Genomic DNA, 10200 nt, shown 5'->3' on the forward strand with positions numbered 1-10200 from the left:
TTTCAACAGAAAATTCCTTGTTATTAACTTTTGTCAAGAGAATTTTTTGTCGATTCAGTCAAGTTGACAACATTTGTTAATAACTCATGTTATAAACTATGGTGTAAACGCAACAATAATTATTACTGTTAAATCATTAGCATTTGAATGAATGTAATATCTCAGTTATTCTCAGTTATTTATCAATAGAATGATCACGATGATCTATGAATAAGTGTGTGTGTGTGGTGTGTGTTGTGTGTGTGTGGTGTGTGGTGTGTGTGTGTGTGTGTGTGTGTGTGTGTGTGTGTGTGTGTGTGTGTGTGTGTGTGTGTGTGTGTGGTGTGTGTGGTGTGTGTGTGTGTGTGGTGTGGTGTGTGTGTGTGTGTGTGTGTGTGTGTGTGTGGTGTGTGGTGTGTGTGTGTGGTGTTGTGTGTGTGTGTGGTGTGTGTGTGGTGTGTGGTGTGTGTGGTGTGGGTGTGTGTGTGTGTGTGTGTGTGTGTGTGTGTGTGTGTGTGGTGTGTGTTGTGTGGTGTGTGTGTGTGTGTGTTGTGTGTGTGTGTGTGTGTGTGTGGTGTGTGTGTGGTGTGTGGTGTGTGTGTGGTGTGTGTGTGTGTGTGTGTGTGGTGGTGTGTGGTGTGTGTGTGTGTGTGTGTGTGTGTGTGTGTGTGTGTGTGGTGTGTGTGGTGTGTGTGTGTGTGTGTGTGTGTGTGTGTGTGTGTGTGTGTGTGTGTGTGTGTGTGTGTGTGTGTGTGTGTGGTGTGTGTGTGTGTGTGTGTGTGGTGTGTGTGTGGGTGTGTGTGTGTGTGTGGTGGTGTGTGTGTGTGTGTGGTGTGTGTGTGTGTGTGTGTGTGTGTGTGTGTGTTGTGTGTGTGTGTGTGGTGTGTGTGTGGTGTGTGTGTGTGTGTGGTGTGTGTGTGTGTGTGTGTGTGTGTGTGTGTGTGTGTGTGTTGTGTGTGTGTGTGTGTTGTGTGTGTGTGTGTGTGTGGTGTGTGTGTGGTGTGTGTGGTGTGTGTGTGTTGTGTGTGTGTGTGTGTGTGTGTGTGTGTGTGTGGTTGTGTGTGTGTGTGGTGTGTGTTGTGTGTGTGTGTGTTGTGTGTGTGTGTGTGTGTGGTGTGTGTGGTGTGTGTGTGTGTGTGTGTGTGTGTGTGTGTGTGGGTGGGTGTGTGTGTGAACACGATAACTCCATTAACCGATTGACTTGAAATTCTCAACTCAAGGTTCTCATACCATGAGGATCCGACAATAAGAAACTCAATAAAATTCAATTCACAATGGCGGAAAAAATGGTGGATAATGACTAAAAACCCATGTTTCTCACGGTTTTCTCGAAAATAGCTCTAACGATTTCCTTCAAATTTATATCATGGATAGCTATTTATAAGCCCTATCAACTGACATGAGTCTCATTTCTGAGAAAATTGCAGGAGCTCCGTAATATTCTTGAGAAAAATGGCGGTTAATCACTGAAAAACCTTGTTTTTCACGGTTTTCTCGAAAATGACTGGACTGATTTTCTTCAAATTCATACCCTGTATAGTTATATATCTGCTCTATTAACTAGCATGAGTGTCCTTCCTGAGAAATCAACAGGGGGTCCACTCCATCCTTGGGAAATTTACTTCGTAGCCTCCTTCTTGTGCATGAAGTAGGTAGGTAGAGCAGTTTATTCAAAAGAACACACGTCGATATTTTATTTGTAGAACAGCTTTTTTGACAACTTTTAAAAATCCTCAAATTTGATAATTCAAACAAAGAAAAATGTACTCTGAAAACATAACAATAGTATAATCGTAGTTTTAATAAAATTATTTAGCCGCCAATCGGCATAATGTTATTCCCCTAGATTATCCTGACATAAGTCTTTCATTCTAAGTTTGGAAAATTCTTTATAACTTGGTATTTAATTTCATTGCTATAGTGTATCTACCTTTTAGTATTAGTTACTAACTTTCAGTCATTAATAATTATAACTGGCTGTTTCTGCAGCCAATTATTTGTTTTCTTCCTATAATATCAACATTTACTCATATCATTTTTTTAATCTGTATTTTTCTCAATTTAGTTTAATATAATATCAATTTTCATAATTTAGTTTATCGATTTTAAATTCAGCGAATTACGCCAGGCCCTCACAAACACAGGCTTAAGCCTACATGTGAGTCTCTCATAACGTAAGGGTATATATGAATGTACTGTAACTGTACTGTATTATTTGTAAATTGTGAAAAAATATGATTTGATTTGATTTGATCCTCGTTTAAGAATGAGGCTTATAGATCAATGAGCAAGGAAAGTTGTGTGAGTGTACCACACCAGATTTTCTTTGATGGCAAAGAATAGTTATTTGTATATCTAGAGTGAAAAGTACGACTTTTTCTCCCTGTGGGAAAAAGTTTGAAGCCCGAGGCGAAGCCGAGGGCAGCAATTTTCCTGAGGGAGAAAAAGTATTTTTCGCTCGTGATGTACACAACATTTTACCTCCATCTACATTTTTCTATAGAAACTGCAAATAAAATCATTCTAATAACTTACGTATTGGTGACAATGATTCCTAACAACATAACGTAAATCTAAAACCTAAAAACCGGTCGTCTGATTGTCACTGCCGATTGCGCTATCTATCGGCAAAAGTTGTAACAATTATATCAGCTGAGCAGCTACCAAAAATGGCTGACTCCAGATCACGCGGTTCAGATTTGAATTGCAGATCAAAAATATTTGTTGGCTGGTATTTTGAATAGAACAAGATATTTTAAAAATTGTATAAATTTTTATCGTCTACTAATATTGAGAATATAATAATTATCATACAAACATATATTTCATGAGTTAATCAAATTTCTGGTAGTGGTATTGAATTCAGTTGACTCAATGACAGACACCTCTATTATGCTTTCTCATCTGAGCTTAGACCTTCTAACCTATTACAATGTAAGTTTCAAAATAGAGATGCTCCCCATGTTATTTAAATGGTGTCACTTTTACTCCCTAGGGAGTTTTTCTGTTTTTTACTACCGAGAGCGAAAAAGTGACACTTTAGTATTAGGTTTCAGGGAGTAAAGTAAGTACTTTAGACAGTAGGTGGAGGAAAATTGAATTTGATTTGCTCACCGGAAGCTGATATCTACAGCACATGAAGATAGGCAGACGAAGAGGACAATATCCTTGAGGCCCATGAACCGTTCAATGAATACATTCCAGTAGTTGATCACAGCAAGCACAATATTCAGTGTTTCATTCAACAGTAGGACAAACATTATTGTTCTCAGAAAAATATTTGAACTGAGCCTATGGTAAGCTTCAAACACTTTTTTTACAATCATGGTTATCAATATTATTGTTGTAGAAAATTCTGAAACACAAGAGAGAGTAGGTTTTTTTTCATTCAACCAATCAGTCATATGGAATTATTATTAAACGGAAATCCAAATTAAATGCGGTGAATTACCTTGAAGCTGCGTTCACACCGGAGTTAATAACACAAGTTTTCAACCCTAAAGAGACACACTGGGGTGTTTCGCACACCAGGGATTTTTTTTCTGTTCTGCAGTTGACAATATCAAACAGATGGGAATTTATGCCCAGTCTAAATTAAGTTTGTAGTATTGTCAACTACTCTCCACCACTTTCAGTCAGTAATAGCATTCTACAAGGTCATCTTGTTCTTCGTTTGGGGTGTCTAACACCCCAGAGTGTCTTTTACGTAGGACTTTTATCAAACACTTTTATTACAAAGATTTACTTGTATTGTCACTAAGAATGTGGTATGGGATGATGGATCAGATTGGAATAAATGCTATGATTCTCTACAACTTGAGATTCAAAAAAATAAAATGAAGAGACGTGAGTTTTTGATGAAGTTGTCATTGGCAATGATCTAGCCATCCGTTCAAACCGGATTAGGAGCTTCAACACTTAGGCGGAACATACGTACTTCTAAAATTAGTATAAATATTGATAAGCAGTGCTTTACTTTTGATTTCTGTATATGCACTTGGAACAAAAATGAGATTAAGAAATGATGAAGTATGGTCAAAGTACTTGTTTTTTTCATATTTTTCGAAGAAAAATGCAAACACACATGTTTCAATTCAAATTTGAAAACAATTTTTGCTTCTTATTCCGGCTGTTATATCATATGAATAGTCTCGTTAAATGAAATCATATGGGATTCAATTATATTGATAACAAGATCTTGTCAATAACAAGGAATTTTCTGTTAGGAAAATGAGTTATTAACTTTCGTCAAGAGAAATTTTGACGATTCAGTCAAGTTAATAACTCGTGTAATTAACTCTGGTGTAAAAGCAGCTTTATCAATAATTATTATTGTTAATCATTAGCATTTGAATAATGTAATATCTCAGTAATTGTCAGTTATTTATCAATAGAATGATCACGATGATCTATGAATAATAATTATGTAGATATTATAATCTGGAAGAGGGAAACTGAGCTTGTCTTGTACTGATCCTCTCTCAAATTTTGATGGTTATGAAGTCTAAAGCTGTGTTTACACCGGAGTTAATAACACGAGTTATTAACAAAAAGTTATTAACTTGACTGAATCGTCAAAAATTTCACTTTACAAATGTTAATAACTCATGTTTCTAACAGAAAATTCCTTGTTATTAACAAGATCTTGTTATCAATATAATTGACTCCCATATGATTTAATTTAACGAGAGTATTCATATGATATAACAGCCGGAATAAAAAGCAAAAAATTGTCTTCAAAATACTTCAAATTGAAACATGTGTGTGATCATTAACATAATGATCTTCATCTGATCTAATGTAAATAAATTATAATGCGTTCACACCAGAGATTAAAACAAAAGTTGATAACATTTAGTTTTGTTATCAACAAAATATGATAACTTTGTCACGTGTTTTGTCTGCAGCTGTAGTTATCAGGGAACAGCTGTAGATGTAGGGTAGGGATTCTTGGCGAGGGGGTTTCGGGGAAGATAGTAACCTGTTATCAACAAAAGTTAATGCGATAAAAGAGGCTTTTGTCATTAACATAACACATTTCCTTTGATCTTTACCGACTCTCGATGGATAACATGAGTCTTGTTAATAACAAGGAATTTTATGTTAAAAGCACGAGTTATCAAATCTTGTGAAGATAAATTTTTGTTGATTCAGTCAAGTTGACGACTTTTTATTAATAACTCATGTTATCAACTCCGGTGTCAACGCACTTAACATGATGTTATTGACTTTTGTAATCAACATTAGTTGATAACAAAAATGTTAAAAACATGTGCTATTAACTCCGGTGTAAACGCAGCTTTAAAGGTTATGTGTGGGTCACGCATTTTTACTTTCCTTGCCCTATTACCATAGGTAAGGAAAGTATTGCTTTCCGAAAAAAATCAAGGTACCCCAATTTCTAAATTTCTATACGTTTCAAGGTCCCCTGAGTCCAAAAAACTGGTTTTTGGGTATTGGTCTGTATGTGTGTGTGTGTGTGTGTGTGTGTGTGTGTGTGTGTGTGTGTGTACACGCAGATATCTCATCTCTCAATCAACGGAATGACTTGAAATTCGGAACTCAAGGTCCTCACAATATAAGGATCCGAATCGAACAATCACGTTCAAATGCAATTCAAGATGGCGGCTAAAATGGAGAAAATGTTGTCAAAAACAGGGTTTCTCGAGGTTTTATCGAAAACGGCTCCAACGATTTTGATTAAATTCATACCTAGAATAGTCATTGAAAAGCTCTATCAACTGCCACAAGTCCCATATCTGTAAAAATTCCAGGAGCTCCGCCCCATCTATGCAAAGTTTGATTTTAGATTCTCAATTATCAGGCTTCAGATACATTTTAAAAACTTCCAAGTGGGAAAGATTGTGCATAAAAATCTCTACAATTAATGTTAAGTAACATTTTCACCTAAAATTGAAAATAAGATCGATGTTCGAGAAAATTAGATTACTAAATTGAAAACTGTTGGCAACTGTTGATTCTATTAAATCATTCACTATGAAGAGATAGCAGACTTCGTGTGTCTGCAGCGTTATTGTCCTGTCACCAGTTGGCTTAGATCTTTGAATAGTATACTTGAGTTGCGCGGGAACACTAGCGTCAGTTGATCAATTTTCATAACGGCAAGGAAAGTTGTGTGAGTGCGCCACACCAGATTTTTCATTATTTGTTCAAGAATACAACTTCTAAATAAATCAATGACAACTAATAACGAATTTGAATCCAGTAATGTAGTGAGCTTGATCTTTTCAAAAATATTGAATTAGAAAGGAAATGTTGAGCCGGAAATTCACATATAACTGTATAATGCTGCTTAAAGTATTTTGTACAACTATAATTGAAAGTTATTGCTGTAAATACAGTGAATATTCATTCATATTCCATTTTAAAATTAGTTATTCTTCCAATTCATTGGAATTGTAAATATTCTTAAAATTCTCCAAAATTGCAAAAACGAACATGATAGTTCACATAGCAATGATCTCCAATAGAAACTAGTGATGCAGAAATCTCCGAAATAAATTTTACCAGCAAAATTACATTACGGTAGAGTCAGTGCTTCTGTATTAAAGTGAGGTTCACGTTATAATGGCAGTATTTGAGTAACATTGGTGCTGCCATCCTTGTCTATCATTCGAAAAAGGAGATAGCGCTATCCTCTTCTACCTCCGAGAAGTTGCCAGATCCTTCTTAGCTATGTAGAAATATAATAATTAATTAACAAAATATTTTTGATCTACATTATCAGAAAATCCTTGTTCAATAATTGAAAAATGTATACCCTTGACGAATGAAATACAATTTAGGGCCGGTTTCCAAGCTTGGGATCTAGCTCAGTTCTTGACTTTAAGCAGCTGGAGTCAGAGAATTGGCTTTCCAAAACGGGGTGTAGTCGCAGTTTTTATGATAATATTCATTTTCTCTTTTCTATAATTGGAAACGTTCTTCCTTGACAAAATGAAACATACCTAACTAAATAAATGACCGAGCGAAGTGAGGCATTTCGACGGTTTGGCATTTCTCTTAATGTTTAAATGTTCATATGTTGCGCATTTACGACGAAACGCGCTAATAGATTTTCATGAAAATTGAGAGGTATTTTCCTTTTTTAATTACGCGTCGACGTATATACAAGGTTTTTGGAAATTTTGCATTTCAAGGATAATAAAAAAGGAAAAAGGAGCCTCCTTCATACGCCAATATTAGAGTAAAAATCCGACTATAGAATTATTCATCATAATCAGCTGACAAGTGATTATACACAGATGTGTGGAGAAGCCAGTCTATTGCTGTATTTCCATAAGGTCTATAGTTTCAATCAGGTACTTGTGGATGAGAATACTGCGTGAGGTCTATTGTTCACAGAACTACCAGTTCAAAATGGCTGAAACTCTACATATAACACTATTTTCTCTCAATTCTATTTTGTGTTCAACTTTAGAGTTTTTCAAAATTCAATTTGAACGTGGACTACGCAAGGTTTCGGGAACCCAATTCTCTGACTGCAGCTCTTTAAAGTCTAGAACTTAGCTGAAATCCCGAGCTCGGAAACTGGCCTTAGAAGGCAACACAAGGCAGAGAATCGGCAACGTTGTCCTACTATCTCCCTCCACTGCCTCCATAATTTAAACCTCACTATAGTATTCCTTGATTAGTTTAAACACGAATGAACAGTTAATATTACATCAGATTTAGGCTACCGGTATCAGCTATCCACTATAGAAGGCAGTGACAAAACAGAGAACTGTCAACGCTGTTCTCCCATCTTTCTCCACTGCCATCATAATGTGGACCTCACTATAGTATTCAAGATACTCACTTTATATTCTGGAATAGTATGAAATCACATATGACATTAACTAAACTATGAAATTTCCTGTTAACTATAGGATGATAGGGAATTGTTTTACTGTTGAACTATGGACCAACCTTCACAAAGAGTGGTTCAAGTGAAATGTCCCCAATGATGTCGTGAATAATACTAGACCAAACACAGAACAGACAAAAGATTTTGTTGGAAACTTTCAACCCCAAAATAATCCCCCTCAATCACGAATTAGCAAAACAAGATAACCCTCTGAAATTAATAATATTCCGAAAAGATTTCCTGACGTTGATTATAGACTTTCGACGATAGATTCAAAATAAAACAATCCTGAAAAGATGTGAATCCCGGAGGTTGATTATAGATAGGCCTATTTTTGACGGTGGAGTGAGAGAAATAGAGTATGAATAATTGGAGAAAGTGTGTGAGAGAGAGAGGAAAATAATTCCACTAAGATTTCCTAGTTTTGATCAGACGATAGAGTGAGAGAAAGGAAGTATGAATAATATTGGAGTGTGAGAGGGAAAGAAAGAGAGAGAGGAAAATAATTCCACCAAGATTTCCCAGCTTTGATTATAGCATAGAGAAAAATAACAGAAGAAAAGATTGTGCCATGTTTTCTCTATATGTTATTATAGACATTCAATGATAGATTGAAGGGGGACAGAGTATTAAATAAAAAGAGAGAGAAAGTCAAATTACTCCGCTAGGATTTCCCAGCTTTGATTATATCTTGGGGAGAAGAAAACAAGAGAAAAGACTGTGCTATTATAGACATTTGGCAAAAGATTATTCTTCTGAAATTACGGATAATTGTTGCGAAATCGGTCTGAATCCTGCAATCACAACCCTTCTAAGCGATTAGTTCTTGATAATTTGCAAGAGTTTTGGTCTAAATATGCTCAAACATATTATTAAGAGCATTGATTATTCACAATAATTGTCAGAGAAAGACTATCAGAAATTGTATGTCATATTTTTGGTCCCAGTTGTAGACTGTTGCCGAAGAGTGAGGTACGATGATAGCGTCTTCAAAATAGGTCTAAAAGTTGTTTTATGGGATATGAATTATTGTTTTCTGTAGTAGGCAGTCTATTTGAGAGAGGGTCGATTGTATTTCATGTCAGGCAGTTGACTGACATAACTCTTATTTATCGTATATCGTGAGATCCACTTTGAAAAAATAGGAGAACCGCGTTGTCAATTATCTACCTCGCCACTGCCTTCTATAGAGGATAATTATTGATACTGGTATATCTGATGTGGTATCACTTTCCATTCTTGTTCGAAATAATCAATAATTTATTTTTTTGCAATGAAAATGGGACATATGAATAAAACCAGAGCATTTATGCTCATGAGCATGTAGCATAAGGTTTTGCTCATGAGCGTTAGGTAGAAGCATAAACATTTGCTCATTTTTATATGAATAAGCTTTATACTCTTACCTCATGCTCCTGAATTCTGGAGCTCACGTATTTGAAAGATTTTCCATCAGCTGATTCGCCTTTGTCGACTTACTTTCGTCACGCTTATTTTCTGTCAGTTATGAGATATGGAGTTATTTTTTGGGGAAAAGTATAGAGAATAATGGAACATTCATACTGCAGAAGGAAGCCATTAGGATAATTTATAAGATTAATACAATGCGCTCTTGCAGACCTTATTTTAAAGAAAAGAGATTGCTGACGGCTCCTGCTATTTATATATTAGATTTAGCAATCTTCGTTTTTAAAAATAGACGAATGTATGAGGAAAACCAGGTGAGTCATCCCCATAATACACGATTTAGAGGTTTTGTTTACCCACATCACACACTAAGCCTGCTGGAGAGTGGCCCGTTTTATATGGGAATGAAAATATTTAATTCAATCCCATTCCACATGAGAGAAATTGATGGCTTGAAGGATTTCAAAAAAAAACTCAGGGAATTCCTTATTGTATTGTGTCCGTACAGGTTAGCAGACTTCCTTGTTGAATAGTGTTTGATTGATGTATGTTATGTGGGATCTGTTGTGTTGAAATAGGAGGGATGGTAGATATTAGATTAAACTTTGACGTGTCATATACTGCGGGATCGTTGCTCCCTTAATGCAGTTCAGTAATATTGTGACGAACAAGAAAAGTAAAGTAAAGTAAAGTTACTTTGTTTCTATAGCTCACGTTAGCGCTAAATATGCAAGATGGACACCGCTTGTGTTTGGTCGTCTGCTCTGTTCTCTATCCATGAATTGAGTTTCAGGTTAGTTGAGTTCAGAATTTTGAAATAATAGCGTGAAAAAATGCCATCTCTATAAAAATCTTCAGCATAATCTTATTATCTCGATAGCCTTCTTCTAATCGTCTACACACTCATCTTCTTAAATGACTATTTCCTATTCCGTGATGGCTATCTT

Source organism: Nilaparvata lugens, chromosome 1, assembly GCF_014356525.2.
Source record: "Nilaparvata lugens isolate BPH chromosome 1, ASM1435652v1, whole genome shotgun sequence".
In the NCBI taxonomy this organism is placed as follows: Eukaryota; Metazoa; Arthropoda; class Insecta; order Hemiptera; family Delphacidae; genus Nilaparvata; species Nilaparvata lugens.